At 42.9% G+C, this 16,756-nt stretch overlaps 1 protein-coding gene across 14 annotated transcripts in view; it reads right to left on the bottom strand.

Moving 5' to 3' along the window:
- The window catches only part of FOXRED2 (FAD dependent oxidoreductase domain containing 2), a 1,046,175-nt gene that overhangs the window by 232,988 nt on the left and 796,431 nt on the right, over positions 1–16,756 (bottom strand). The gene's annotated exons all lie outside the window — the stretch shown is intronic.

Genomic DNA, 16,756 nt, shown 5'->3' with positions numbered 1-16,756 from the left:
ACTTTATCTCGCTCCTCTGCCAGGTAGCGATGCTGATCCTCTCTCCTGAGAATCTCCTGTTGATGCTTCTCTTGGGCCTCTCTGAGCACCTCCATATCTTCCAACAGGGTCTTGTTCATGGTTTTACATGCTGACAGGTGACCTCTGAGCTCAGAGACTTCCTTCTCCAGCTCATCCACTCTGTGCTCAGCTGCTTGCCTTAGGACTCTTTCCCGTTCGACATGTTCTGTTACAGTCTCCTTTATCAGCTGTATCTCATGATCTTGTTCTCTTTTGGCCAGCACGTGTCTCACTACTACCTCTTTAATTATATCGTTAAAGGGTACCACTGGGTCAGTCACCCCAGTCGAGTGAACCCTCCAGTTACCGTCCAGCACCAATGTGTCTAGTCCAGTCGTCTCATCTCCCAGCCCACCATCTGTCTTATCACGAGACGTCAGGTCCGTCAGTTGGGCAGATGTACTTCTTCCTCTGGTCAGTTCTACCTCTGACCTGTCCATGTCAGGAGCCGTCACTGTCTCAGTGTCCGCTGGCCCCACAGTCGAAGCATCTCCATCATCCGACCAAATGTCATCAAACAAAAAAAAGTCCCGGCCCCTCTCCCAGGCATAGACTAAGTCCCGTGGTATCCCGCTACCTTGGCACTCACCACCTTTGGTCCCCTCAAACACTACTGTGTCTACTGCGTAGTTCACCGTGACCCCGTGTTTACAGTGAACCCTGACGTTTTTCTCGGTCAGAGAGAAAACGAGAGGCGTTCCTGTCAGAGTCACCTGACTCTCTGAGTCCAGCCGACCAAAGGCTCCTTCCCGGTGCAGCATCACTGTACACATCTGTGGCCCATCATTACTACCCGGAAAGGATATTCCACATTCTGAAAAAGACCTGCACATACACTGCGGTACTCCAGACATACCTACTGAGACACCCAGTGCTGTCACTTCTTCACACTTGGCCCCTTTCTGGACCACCACCCCGCTTTGGGTTGCCACTCTAATTTGGGTCACCGCCCCCTTTTGGGACTCCACCCCCTTTTGGGTTACCACTCCAATTTGGGTCACCGCCCCCTTTTGGGACTCCACCTCTTTTTTGGTTACCACTCCCTTTTGGGTCACCACCCCCTTTTGGGATTTCCCCATGTCCGTTCTGCAGAACTTCTTATGCCACAGTTCACACAGTACAGTTTGTCTCTCACGATACCACACAAGTCTTTGCTGGCACCACCACAGCTCCTGCTGTCACTGATCACCGGCACCTCCGGCTGCTGTTCACACACATACACAGCGGCTGGTGTCACTGCAGCTCCTGCTGCGCCATCTTCGTGGACCCGCCGATCCACCGGAAGCCGCTTGTCACCTTCGTAACCCCGCCGGGTTACTGGAAGCCGCTTGTCACCCTCAAAGATAAAAAAGCCACAAAAGTGCGCCCATAGGGCCTTACCAGTGCAGGTATAATGGGTTACGCAGCAATAATACAGGGTACTCACCCTTAAAAGTTGTGTAAAGCCACAACTGCTGTATCCGCTTAGTCACATGCAATAAAGCTGCAGCAGGATGGTGTAGACAGACAGCGTCTGCTACCAATGCTCCCAGGGCAGATCCCTTAAAGAAAACACCAGGTCCCTGTGCTGCGAGACCTTCGTGACCCCACTGAGCCACAGCAAGCACCTTCAGGTTTTGCAGAGGAAAAGAAAAAAAAAAGAAAAAAAAACACATGCACAGTCTCTCACATGTCCTGTTCGTGTGCCACTCAGGACGTACCGTCTCCACCTGAGACTGTCCAACACACAGGGCACACCGGGTGCTATTCAGGGAGCCGACCCTCCTCCCAGGGTCTCCCAACACACCAGCCTCACCAGGTCCAGGGGCTCAGCGGGTGCTCTTCAGGACATCCGTCTCCGCCTGAGACTGCCCAACACATGCCTCACCAGGTCCAAGGTCATAGCACGTGTTCCAGGGATCCGATACCTCTCCCAGAACCTCCCAACACTGACCCTCCAGGACCTTGCTCACTGACCCCTCCAGGAACACAGTCTCTCACTGACCCTGGTCAGTGCAACACAGACTCCTGTCTGTTACCTGTGTCGGCCACACAGGTTCCTGGACGCCTCTTCTCCTCCAGAGGTATCCCGCAAATTTTAACACAGTCACTTTCTCTGACCTCGGTCAGTATTACTCACGGTTGTCAGACCGTCTGCTCTCCTGGCTCAGAATCGCCAGCGCTGCCACACGTGCTTCTGGGAGTCGCTGCCCGCAGTCTGTCACCAATTGTAGGGATTCGACTCGCTCAGGTGCAGCGGGAGACAATCATGAGGCAGGTTCTTCCCAAAGTTCATGAGGTTTATTTGCTCCATAAACCATAAATCAGCGTATCACCAAAATAGCCTCTAGCTTAGGCACAAAAGAACATAAACGTCCGTGGCTTCAGACTCGGACCGAGAGTCTCAGCACATGCTGGGAGGTGTAGTCCTCCCCATATACAACTAATATACCCAGCTCAGGGCAATGTCCAGAGCAGCGCTCTATCTGCAGCCGCAGACCCAGGAAGGCTTCTCCTTCCTTAGCACACAGGCCCCTCTCTGTAGTGTCCCACCTGGACACAGGGAAGTCTGTCCACACTCTCACAGACTCCCTCCACTCTCACATGTGCCAAACACCTCAATTACATAGCCCTGTAACCACACCCAAAGGGGATCACATGGCTATGACATCACCAAAGGTTGTATAGACACACAGGCTTCCCTGACACAGTGTAACAGAAAGATCAGCAGTACCTCTGCTGATCAATACACCCTGGAGCCTGCATCCCAAGGCCACCCACCTTGAGACCCACAATGGTCATTTAGGACCCTGCTCCTGTTACCACACTGAATGTGCCTGTACACCCGTCCTGGGACACCCACACAGCGCCCCCTAGCCGACACAGTGGTAACTACACCACAGTACGTTGCATGCATGTAGTATATATGTGGTATATATGTAGTATGCATGTTGCATGCATGTAGTATATATGTTGTATATATGTATGTTGCATGCATTTGGAATATATGTAGTATGTATGTATTTTGCATGCATGTCGTATTTGTGGTATATATGTAGTATGCATGTTGCATGCATGTAGTATATATGTTGTATGTACGTTGCATGCATGTAGTATATATGTGGTATATATGTAGTATGCATGTTGCATGCATGTAGTATATATGTTGTATGTACATTGCATGCATGTAGTATATATGTAGTATGCATGTTGCATGCATGTAGTATATATGTTGTATGTATGATGCATGCATGTAGTATATATGTGGTATATATTTAGTTTGCATGTTGCATGCATGTAGTATATATGTTGTATATATGTATGTTGCATGCATGTGGTATATATGTAGTATACATGTAGTATGTATGTTGCAAGCATGTAATATATATGTAGTATGTACGTTGCATGTAGTATATATGTAGTATATATGTATGTTGCATGCATGTAGTATATGTGGTATATATGTAGTATGCATGTTGCATGCATGCAGTATATATGTTGTATGTATGTATGTTGCATGCATGTAGTATATATGTGGTATATATGTAGTATGCATGTTGCATGCATGTAGTATATATGTTGTATATATGTATGTTGCATGCATGTGGTATATACAGTGGGGCAAAAAAGTATTTAGTCAGTCAGCAATAGTGCAAGTTCCACCACTTAAAAAGATGAGAGGCGTCTGTAATTTACATCATAGGTAGACCTCAACTATGGGAGACAAACTGAGAAAAAAAAATCCAGAAAATCACATTGTCTGTTTTTTTTTCATTTTATTTGCATATTATGGTGGAAAATAAGTATTTGGTCAGAAACAAAATTTCATCTCAATACTTTGTGATATATCCTTTGTTGGCAATGACCGAGGTCAAACGTTTTCTGTAAGTCTTCACAAGGTTGCCACACACTGTTGTTGGTATGTTGGCCCATTCCTCCATGCAGATCTCCTCTAGAGCAGTGATGTTTTTGGCTTTTCGCTTGGCAACACGGACTTTCAACTCCCTCCAAAGGTTTTCTATAGGGTTGAGATCTGGAGACTGGCTAGGCCACTCCAGGACCTTGAAATGCTTCTTACGAAGCCACTCCTTCGTTGCCCTGGCGGTGTGCTTTGGATCATTATCATGTTGAAAGACCCAGCCACGTTTCATCATCAATGCCCTTGCTGATGGAAGGAGATTTGCACTCAAAATCTCACGATACATTGCCCCATTCATTCTTTCATGTACCCGGATCAGTCGTCCTGGCCCCTTTGCAGAGAAACAGCCCCAAAGCATGATGTTTCCACCACCATGCTTTACAGTAGGTATGGTGTTTGATGGATGCAACTCCGTATTCTTTTTCCTCCAAACACGACAAGTTGTGTTTCTACCAAACAGTTCCAGTTTGGTTTCATCAGACCATAGGACATTCTCCCAAAACTCCTCTGGATCATCCAAATGCTCTCTAGCAAACTTCAGACGGGCCCGGACATGTACAGGCTTAAGCAGTGAGACACGTCTGGCACTGCAGGATCTGAGTCCATGGTGGCGTAGTGTGTTACTTATGGTAGGCCTTGTTACATTGGCCCCAGCTCTCTGCAGTTCATTCATTAGGTCCCCCCGCGTGGTTCTGGGATTTTTGCTCACCGTTCTTGTGATCATTCTGACCCCACGGGGTGGGATTTTGCGTGGAGCACCAGATCGAGGGAGATTATCAGTGGTCTTGTATGTCTTCCATTTTCTAATTATTGCTCCCACAGTTGATTTCTTCACTCCAAGCTGGTTGGCTATAGCAGATTCAGTCTTCCCAGCCTGGTGCAGGGCTACAATTTTGTTTCTGGTGTCCTTTGACAGCTCTTTGGTCTTCACCATAGTGGAGTTTGGAGTCAGACTGTTTGAGGGTGTGCACAGGTGTCTTTTTATACTGATAACAAGTTTAAACAGGTGCCATTACTACAGGTAATAAGTTGAAGAAAGAGGAGGCTCTTAAAGAAGAAGTTACAGGTCTGTGAGAACCAGAAATCTTGATTGCTTGTTTCTGACCAAATACTTATTTTCCACCATAATATGCAAATAAAATGAAAAAAAAACAGACAATGTGATTTTCTGGATTTTTTTTTCTCAGTTTGTCTTCCATAGTTGAGGTCTACCTATGATGTAAATTACAGACGCCTCTCATCTTTTTAAGTGGTGGAACTTGCACTATTGCTGACTGACTAAATACTTTTTTTCCCCACTGTATGTAGTATGCATGTAGTATGTATGTTGCATGTATGTAGTATATATGTGGTATATATGTAGTATGCATGTTGCATGTAGTATATATGTAGTATATATGTGGTATATATGTAGTATGCATGTTGCATGCATGTAGTATATATGTTGTATATATGTATGTTGCATGCATGTGGTATATATGTAGTATGCATTTAGTATATATGTAGCATGTATGTAGTATGTTTGTTGAATGCATGTGGTATATATTTATTATATATGTAGTATGCATGTTGCATGTAGTATATATGTAGTATATATGTATGTTGCATGCATGTAGTATATATGTTGTATATATGTATGTTGCATGCATGTGGTATATATGTAGTATGCATGTAGTATGTATGTATGATGCATGCATGTAGTAAATATGTAGTATGTATGTTACATGTAGTATATCTGTAGTATATATGTAGTATATATGTATGTTGCATGCATGTAGTATATAGGTGGTATATATGTAGTATGCATGTTGCTTGCATGTAGTATATATGTTATATGTATGTTGCATGCATATAGTATATATGTGGTATATATGTAGTATGCATGTTGCATGCATGTAGTATATATGTTGTATATATGTATGTTGCATGCGGTATATATGTAGTATGCATGTAGTATATATGTAGTATGTATGTAGTATGTATGTTGCATGCATGCAGTATATATGTAGTATGTTGCATGTAATATATATGTAGTATATATGTATGTTGCATGCATGTAGTATATATGTGGTATATATGTAGTATGCATGTTGCATGCATGTAGTATATATGTATGTTGCATGCATGTAGTATATATCATAGAATCATAGAATCGTAGAGTTGGAAGGGACCTCCTGGGCCATCTGGTCCAACCCCCTGCTCAAAGCAGGATTCGCTAAATCATCCCAGTCAGATGTCTGTCCAGCCTCTGTTTGAATACTTCCATTGAAGGAGAACTCACCACTTCTCGTGGCAGCTTGTTCCACTCATTGATCACTCTAACTGTCAAAAAGTTTTTTCTGATATCTAATCTGTGTCTCCTCCCATTCAGTTTCATCCCATTGCTTCTAGTCTTTCCTTGTGCAAATGAGAATAAAGTTGATCCTTCTACAATGTGACAGCCCCTTAGATATTTGTAGACAGCTATTAAGTCTCCTCTCAGTCTTCTCTTTTGCAAACTAAACATTCCCAAATCCTGCAACCTTTCCTCATAAGACAGGGTTTGCAGACCAGTCACCATTCTGGTCGCTCTTTTCTGAACTTGCTCCAGTTTGTTGATGTCTTTTTTAAAATGTGGTGCCCAAAACTGGACACAATATTCCAGATGAGGTCTGACCAAAGAGGAGTAGAGGGAAATAATGACTTCACGTGATCTAGACTGTATGCTTCTGTTAATACATCCTAGAATTGCATTTGCCTTTTTTGCTGCTGCATCACACTGTTGACTCATATTCAGTCTGTGATCTATTAGTATACCTAAGAAGTCTTTTTCACATTTGCTGTTGCTTAGCCCTATTCCTCCCATTCTGTATATGCTTTTTTCATTGTTATTGCCCAGATGTAGTACTTTGCATTTTTCCCTGTTAAAAACCATTCTGTTAGTTGCTGCCCACTTCTCCAGTTTATTTATATCTTTTTGAATCCTCTCTCTCTCTTCTCTAGTATTAGCTATCCCTCCTAACTTTGTGTCATCAGCAAATTTAATCAGTTTACCCTCAATTCCTTCATCTAAATCGTTGATAAAGATGTTGAACAATACAGGGCCCAGGACAGAGCCCTGTGGTACCCCACTTGAGACATTCTTCCAACTGGATGTGCAGCCATTTACGACCACTCTTTGGGTCCGATCACTAAGCCAGTTATGAATCCACCTAACAGTTGCCTTGTCCATTCCATACTTAGTCATTTTTTCAATAAGGATTGTATGAGATACTTTGTCAAATGCTTTGCTGAAGTCAAGATATACTATATCTACAGCATTTCCCTGATCCACCCAATCGGTGATTCCGTCATAGAAGGAAATTAAGTTAGTCTGACATGACTTATTAGTTACAAACCCATGCTGACTCTGTTTAATCACTTCATTCTTATCCAGGTACTGACATACATGTTGTTTAATAATTTGTTCAAAGATCTTTCCTGGTATAGAAGTCAGACTCACCGGCCTATAGTTGCCTGGGTCCACCTTCTTCCCCTTTTTGAAGATAGGAACAACATTTGCTCTGCTCCAGTCTTCTGGGACTTCTCCTGTTCTCCAAGAATTTTCAAAGATTATGGAGAGGGGTTCAAAAATTTCTTCTGCTATCTCCTTCAATATTCTGGGGTGTAATTCATCTGGACCTGGAGACTTGAATTCATTTAGGTTAGCTAAGTGTTTCCTCAATATCTTTCTGTTTATAGATATCCTGGATTCTTTAGTGAAGAACAGTTGATGTTACATTTCCTTTCTGAGAGAAAACAGATGCAAAATAGGAATTTAAAAGTTCGGCCTTCTCAACATCCTGTCTTACCATTTCATCATTTTCATCCTGTAAAACTCCTATAGCATCTTTGACTTTTCTTTTACTTTTGACATATCCCCAAAATCCTTTATTATTGCTTTTGACATCTCTTGCAAGCCTCAATTCATTTTCAGCTTTAGCTAATCTGATTTGTGCCCTGCAGGTTCTGCAGACAGCATTATAGTCTTCTTTAGATATGCCTCCCTCTGCATTTTACAAACATTTTTTTCTTCCTTTTTAGCATGCGCTTAAGTTCTGTGTTCATCCATCCTGGTTTCCTTAAATGCTTCCTATTCTTCCCTCTTTTCGGAATTGTTAACAATTGTGCTTTGAGAATTTCATTTTTCAAGATTTCCCATCCTTCCTGGACATTTTTGTCTTTAAGGATATCCAGCCATTGGATCCCCCCAATTCTCTTTCTGAATCCCTTAAAATCTGCCTTTCTGAAATCTAACCTTGACGTCTGAGTCTTCACAGGTCCTCCTCCTCTAGTTATCCAAAATTCTAAAATAGCATGGTCGCTACCTCCTAGGGTCCCAGCCACTTTTACCTCCTCAACCATTTCCTCCCTGTTTATGAGGATTAGATCCAAGGTAGCAGTTCCCCTTGTTTTCTCCCCTACCTTTTGGAAGATAAAGTTGTCAGCAAGAGAGGATAAGAATTTCCTTGACCTGTTAGTTTTGCCTGAGAGAGATTCCCAACAAATGTCTGGATAGTTGAAATCTCCCATGACAACTATGTCATATTTTTGGGAGAACTTGGCCATTTGATGCATAAAGAGTTCATCCATATCTTCAGCTTGCACAGGCGGCCTGTAGTAAATGCCTACAATGGTGTCCTTTCCATTGTTCTGTCCTTGTATTCTTACCCAAACAGTTTCCACAGAACTCCCAGTCTCTGAAGCTTCAATATCTGTGCAGATATACGCGTTTCTAACATACAACGCGACACCTCCTCCTCGTTTATCAAGTCTATTTCTTGCAAATAAGTTGTATCCTTCTAGTCTTGTATTCCAATCATGTGTATCGTCCCACCAAGTTTCAGTGATTCCAATGACATCATATTTCTTTTCCTGTGTTAGTAGTTCCAATTCTCCTTGTTTGTTGCCCATGCTTTGTGCATTAGTATAGAAACATTTTAGTTTGTGATTGGTTTCACTTTCTCCAATTTTTTTATTAATTAGATTCTTTTGTCTTTGTTCTTCCTTTCCACTTCTAATAGCAGACTTCTCAATAGCATTTGTCAGGTGTATGGCTTTTTCTGGTCTTTTGCTTCCCTTCCCATGTTGTTCTAGTTTAAAGCTCTCCTTACAAGTGTAGCAAGGCGACTTCAAAATACATGTTTTCCAGTCTTCGTAAGGTGCACCCCATCTCTAGCAAGTAGTCCATCGTAAAAGTAATTCACTCCGTGATCCAGAAATCCAAATCTTTGCTGACGGCACCATCGACGTAGCCAGTTGTTCACCTGCAGAATCTTATTCCACCTCCTTGTTCCATGGCCATCCACTGGGAGGATGGAAGAGAAGACCACCTGCGCTCCCAGTTCTTTCACTTTCTTGCCTAAGTCTTCAAAGTCTCTGCAGATGGTTTCCAGGTCATTTCTTGCGGTGTCATTTGTCCCCACATGTAGTAGCAGGAATGGGTAGTCATCTGTAGGTCTGAAGAGTCCTGATATCCTGTCAGACACATCTTTAATTTTTGCACCTGGAAGACAGCACATTTCTCTTGAAGTTATATCCGGTCTGCAGATAGCGGCCTCTGTTCCTCTCAACAGGGAATCCCCCATGACCACCACTCTCCGTTTCTTCTTCACAACATTTTTCTTTCTCCATCCAGGAGGACTCTGAAGGCGTACAAGGTTGCTGTTTGTTGGCAAAGTCTTATCCTGATGTATTTCTTCATCGTTATCCTGCGTGAGAGCCTGGTACTGGTTCCTGAGAAGTATGGGTGCTGACTGCCTCCTGATCCTCCTGCTTCTCTGGGTCACATGTCTCCATTCCTCTGTTTCTTCAGGTGCACTTCTCTTTCTTCTCTTTCTGTAACATGAAGAGATAATTCTGCTCTGTCCAAGAACTCTTCACCTTCCTTAATGATCTTCAATGTAGCTAACCTTTCTTCGAGATTTTGCAACTTTTCCTCCAACAGGGACACAAGCTTGCATTTGTGGCATGTGAAGTTTGGCTTTTCCAAGGGATATATGTATGTTGCATGCATGTGGCATTTATGTAGTATGTATGTAGTATGTATGTATGTTGCATGCATGTAGTATGTATGTTGCATGTAGTATATATGTAGTATATATGTATGTTGCATGCATGTAGTATATATGTGGTATATATGTAGTATGCATGTTGCATGCATGTGGTATATATGTAGTATGCATGTAGTATATACACTCACTGGCCACTTTATTAGGTACACCATGCTAGTAACGGGTTGGACCCCCTTTTGCCTTCAGAACTGCCTCAATTCTTCGTGGCAGAGATTCAACAAGGTGCTGGAAGCATTCCTCAGAGATTTTGGACCATATTGACATGATGGCATCACACAGTTGGCGCAGATTTGTCGGCTGCACATCCCTGATGCGAATCTCCCGTTCCACCACATCCCAAAGATGCTCTATTGGATTGAGATCTGGTGACTGAGGAGGCCATTTGAGTACAGTGAACTCATTGTCATGTTCAAGAAACCAATCTGAGATGATTCGAGCTTTATGACATGGCGCATTATCCTGCTGAAAGTAGCCATCAGATGCCTGTTCTTAGCTGAGAGGAGTGGTACCCAGTGTGGTCTTCTGCTGCTGTAGCCCATCTGCCTCAAAGTTCGACGCACTGTGCGTTCAGAGATGCTCTTCTGCCTACCTTGGTTGTAACGGGTGGCAATTTGAGTCACTGTTGCCTTTCTATCAGCTCGAACCAGTATGCCCATTCTCCTCTGACCTCTGGCATCAACAAGGCATTTCCGGCCACAGAACTGCCGCTCACTGGATTTTTTTTCTTTTTCGGACCATTCTCTGTAAACCCTAGAGATGGTTGTGCGTGAAAATCCCAGTAGATCAGCAGTTTCTGAAATACTCAGACCAGCCCTTCTGGCACCAACAATCATGCCACGTTCAAAGGCACTCAAATCACCTTTCTTCCCCATACTGATGCTCGGTTTGAACTGCAGGAGATTGTCTTGACCATGTCTACATGCCTAAATGCACTGAGTTGCCGCCATGTGATTGGCTGATTAGAAATTAAGTCTTAACACACAGTTGGACAGGTGTACCTAATAAAGTGGCCAGTGAGTGTATGTAGTATGTATGTTGCATGCATGTAGTATATATGTGGTATATATGTAGTATGCATGCTACATGTAGTATATATGTAGTATATATGTATGTTGCATGCATGTAGCATATATGTGGTATATATGTAGTATGCATGTTGCATGCATGTAGTATATATGTATGTTGCATGCATGTACAGTCATGGCCAAAAGTTTAGAGAATGACACAAATATTAATTTTTACAAAGTCTACTGCTTCATTTTTTCTAATGGCAATTTGCATATACTCCAGAATGTTATAAAGAGTGATCAGCTTAACAGCAATTACTTGCAAAGTCAATATTTGCCTAGAAAATTAACTTTATCCACCAAAATACATTTCAACATCATTGCAGCCCTGCCTTAAAAGGACCAGCTAACATCGTTTCAGTGATTGCTCCATTAACACAGGTGTGAGTGTTGATGAGGACAGGGCTGGAGATCAATCTGTCATGATTAAGTAAGAATGACACCACTGGACACTTTAAAAGGAGGCTGGTGCTTGGCATCATTGTTTCTCTTCTGTTAACCATGGTTATCTTTAAAGAAACACGTGCAGTCATCATTGCACTGCACAAAAATGGCCTAACAGGGAAGAGTATTGCAGCTAGAAAGATTGCACCTCAGTCAACAATCTATCGCATCATCAAGAACTTCAAGGAGAGAGGTTCCCTTGTTGCCAAAAAGGCTCCAGGGCGCCCAAGAAAGACCAGCAAGTGCCAGGACCATCTCTTAAAAGTGTTTCAGCTGTGGGATCGGGCTACCAGCAGTGCAGAGCTTGCTCAGGAATGGCAGCAGGCAGGTGTGAGTGCACCTGCACACACTGTGAGGTGGAGACTCTTGGAGCAAGGCCTGGTCTCAAGGAGGGCAGCAAAGAAGCCACTTCTCTCCAGAAAAAACATCATGGACAGACTGACATTCTGCAAGAGGTACAGGGAGTGGACTGCTGAGGACTGGGGTAAAGTCATTTTCTCTGATGAATCCCCTTTTCGATTGTTTGGGACATCTGGAAAACGGCTTATTCAGAGAAGACCAGGTCAGCGCTACCACCAGTCTTGTCTCATGCCAACTGTCAAGCATCCTGAAACCATTCATGTGTGGGGTTGCTTCTCAGCCAAGGGAATGGGCTCTCTCTCAGTCTTGCCTAAAAACACAGCCATGAATAAAGAATGGTTCCATAATGTCCTCCAAGAGCAACTTCTCCCAACCGTCCAAGAGCAGTTTGGCGATCAACAATGCCTTTTTCAACATGATGGAGCACCTTGCCATAAAGCAAAGGTGATAACTAAATGGCTCAGGGAACAAAACATAGAGATTTTGGGACCATGGCCTGGAAACTCCCCAGATCTTAATCCCATTGAGAACTTGTGGTCAATCATCATGAGACGGGTGGACAAACAAAAACAAATTCAGACAAAATAAAAGCATTGATTTTGCAAGAATGGACTGCTATCAGTCAGGATTTGATCCAGAAGTTGATTGAGAGCATGCCAGGGAGAATTGCTGAGGTCCTGAAGAAGAAGGGTCAACATTGCAAATATTGACTTACTGCATTAACTCATTTTAACTGTCAGTATAACTTTTTGTTACTTGTAATACGATTGCAATTATATTTCTGTATGTGATAAAAACATCTGACAAACACACATAAAAACCAGAGGGCAGCAGATCATGTGAAAATATAATATTTGTGTCATTCTCTAAACTTTTGGCCATGACTGTAGTATATATGTTGTATATATGTATGTTGCATGCATGTGGTATATATGTAGTATGCATGTATTATGTATGTATGTTGCATGCATGTAGTATATATGTAGTATGTATGTTGCATGTAGTATATATGTTGTATGTATATATGTTGCATGCATGTAGTATATATGTAGTATGTATGTAGCATGTAGCATGTATGTTGCATGTATGTAGTATGTATGTAGCATGTAGTATGTCCCATCATTGGCTAATGTGTCAATCACCGTCATGGTAGCAGGCATCGCCCGATGGAACTTGTAGTCCCATCGGACGATCCTGCACAGACCCCCGCAGCCTGCACAGACCCCCGGACAGTCGGCACAGACCACCGGCAGGCCGGCACAGCCCCCCGGCAGGCCAGTACAGACCCCCGGCAGTCTGCACAGACCCCCGGGCAGTTGGCACAGCCCCATGGCAGGCCGGCACAGACCCCCGCAGCCTGCACAGACCCCCGGACAGTCAGTACAGACCACCGGCAGGCCGGTACAGACCCCCGGGCAGTCAGCACAGACCCCCGGCAGGCCGGCACAGACCCCCGGAAGGTCCGTACACACCCCCGAGAGGCTGTACAAGGGCAGAAAAGGGTTTTTCTTATTCCGATAACGGAAGTCGCATAGACTTGAATGGGACTTCCGGTATCGGAATCGGCGAAACCCGATACTTTTTTCGTATCGGGCCGATACCATCCGATCCGATATTTTAGGGTATTGGATGGTATCGCTCAACACTACTGATCACTATGGGGTGTACAAAAAAAATAGAAATGCACACTAAATAGACCTCATATATGCGTAGAGGTACCCCAGCCCAAGATCAGGCATAGGGAACATCAAGGACCAGATCAGCCAGACCATTAGGGGCTAGAGAGGGTCTAAGTGGACAGAGAAAATCTCCATAACCACCCCAAATGATAACCACACATGCAAATCAGCACAATGCAAAACCCATGAGAAGTGAAGTGGGGCAGGTAGAGCCAGAGACCCGACGCGTGTCGCCACTCTAGGTGGCTTCGTCAGGGGTACCGATTGCCAGTCAGCTGTGTCAATATTTATGGTTGCATAATTAGTTGATAGGGAGCAGCTGTGCCGCTGCTTACCATAAGGCCGGGGTCACACTAACCGATGCAAAATACGGTCCGTAGTTTACATGCGTAATACGGATGAATGACCCCTAAATAGTGCTCCGTATGTCATCCGTAAGCAAGGTGTGGTCGCGTATTTTGCGCATGTCTGCATCCGTATGTAATCCGTATGGCATCAGTATGCAATCCGTATGGCGAGATCTTCTCGCCGCCTTGCAAAATGGACATACAGTCATGGCCAAAAGTATTGACACCCCTGCAATTCTGTCAGATAATATTCAGTTTCTTCCTGAAAATGATTGCAAACACAAATTCTTTGGTATTATTATCTTCATTTAATTTGTCTTAAATGAAAAAACACAAAAGAGAATGAAGCAAAAAGCAAAACATTGATCATTTCACACAAAACTCCAAAAATGGGCCGGACAAAAGTATTGGCACCCTCAGCCTAATACTTGGTTGCACAACCTTTAGCCAAAATAACTGCGACCAACCGCTTCCGGTAACCATCAATGAGTTTCTTACAATGCTCTGCTGGAATTTTAGACCATTCTTCTTTGGCAAACTACTCCAGGTCCCTGATATTTGAAGGGTGCCTTCTCCAAACTGCCATTTTTAGATCTCTCCACAGGTGTTCTATGGGATTCAGGTCTGGACTCATTGCTGGCCACCTTAGAAGTCTCCAGTGCTTTCTCTCAAACCATTTTCTAGTGCTTTTTGAAGTGTGTTTTGGGTTATTGTCCTGCTGGAAGATCTATGACCTCTGAAGTAGACCCAGCTTTCTCACACTGGGCCCTATATTATGCTGCAAAATTTGTTGGTAGTCTTATGACTTCATAATGCCAAGCACACAGTCAAGCAGTCCAGTGCCAGAGGCAGCAAAGCAACCCCAAAACATCAGGGAACCTCCGCCATGTTTGACTGTAGGGACCGTGTACTTTTCTTTGAATGCCTCTTTTTTCTCCTGTAAACTCTATGTTGATGCTTTTGCCCTAAAAGCTCTACTTTTGTCTCATCTGACCAGAGAACATTCTTCCAAAATGTTTTAGGCTTTTTCAGGTAAGTTTTGGCAAACTCCAGCCTGGCTTTTTTATGTCTCGGGGTAAGAAGTGGAGTCTTCCTTGGTCTCCTACCATACAGTCCCTTTTCATTCAGATGCCGACTGATAGTACGGGTTGACACCGTTGTACCCTCGGACTGCAGGGCAGCTTGAACTTGTTTGGATGTTAGTGGAGGTTCTTTATCCAACATCCGCACAATCTTACATTGAAATCTCTTATCAATTTTTCTTTTCCGGCCACATCTAGAGAGGTTAGCCACAGTGCCATGGGCTTTAAACTTCTTGATGACACTGCGCACGGTAGACACAGGAACATTCAGGTCTTTGGAGATGGACTTGTAGCCTTGATATTGCTCATGCTTCCTCACAATTTGGTTTCTCAAGTCCTCAGACAGTTCTTTGGTCTTCTTTCTTTTCTCCATGCTCAATGTGGTACACACAAGGACACAGGACAGAGGTTGAGTCAACTTTAATCCATGTCAACTGGCTGCAAGTGTGATTTAGTTATTGCCAACACCTGTTAGGTGCCACAGGTAAGTTATAGGTGCTGTTAATTACACAAATTAGAGAAGCATCACATGATTTTTCGAACAGTGCCAATACTTTTGTCCACCCTCTTTGTTATGTTTGGTGTGGAATTATATCCAATTTGGCTTTAGGACAATTCTTTTTGTGTTTTTTCATTTAAGACAAATTAAATGAAGATAATAATACCAAAGAATTTGTGTTTGCAATCATTTTCAGGAAGAAACTGAGTATTATCTAACAGAATTGCAGGGGTGTCAATACATTTGGCCATGACTGTATAATGGAGCCCTATGACAGGGATTCTAACAGAAACAGAATAATAGATATAGACACATAGAATGCATATATATATATATACACACAAGTCATTGAGACAAACATATATATATATATATATTTATATTTCACAGAGTTCTATCAAATCATTCCCCAACCCGACATGAAATGACACATCGTTTACATTCAGTAAAGCATTTCCTTTCATGTTTTTTTTATATGTCCCTGACTAATAATTAGATGAGGGTTTGTGTGCAAAATTTGGGAGTTGTAGTTGTTATTTTAAGGGGTTAATTCATTGTTAAAAAATGTGTGGGCTTCCCATTGCCCTGTAGTGGTGGCGAATGGGTTAATCTAACAAAGGGTTAATGTCACCTTACAATTGAATGGTGACATTAACCCTTTGTTAGATGAGCCCCTCGCCACCACTATAGGGAAATGGGAAGTCCACGTATTTTGTAACAACGAATTAACCCCTTAAAATAACAACTACAACTCCCAAATTTTGCACACAAACCCTCATCTAATTATTAGTCAGGGACATATAAAAAAAACATGAAATGAAATGCTTTACTGAATGTAAACCATGTGTCATTTCATGTCGGGTTGGGGAATGATTTGATAGAAGCCGGCAATTTAATTAGCGGCTATTCTGCTATGAAGAACTCTGTGAAATATAAATATATATATATATATATATGTTTGCCACAATGACATGTATATATATATATATATATGTATTCTATGTGTATATATCTATTCTTTTATTTCTTTATTAAACCTGTCAGTGTGAGTTTACTGTATAGCGCACTGAATTGCCGGCTTTTCTAAAAGACACCGGGTGCGTATTTCTCACAAGTCACATGTGTGGTCCGTGTGTAATGCGTATTTTTAGCGCACCCATAGACTTTCATTGGCGCACTACGGGCATAGTACGCTGACAATCACAGCATGCTGCGATTGGCACAGACC

This window comes from Dendrobates tinctorius, unplaced genomic scaffold, assembly GCF_039654945.1.
Source record: "Dendrobates tinctorius isolate UK_male_01 unplaced genomic scaffold, ASM3965494v1 ptg000033l, whole genome shotgun sequence".
Classification (NCBI taxonomy): Eukaryota; Metazoa; Chordata; class Amphibia; order Anura; family Dendrobatidae; genus Dendrobates; species Dendrobates tinctorius.
Note: the sequence above shows the minus strand (reverse complement) of the source record. Positions and strands in the feature narration are given on the sequence as shown.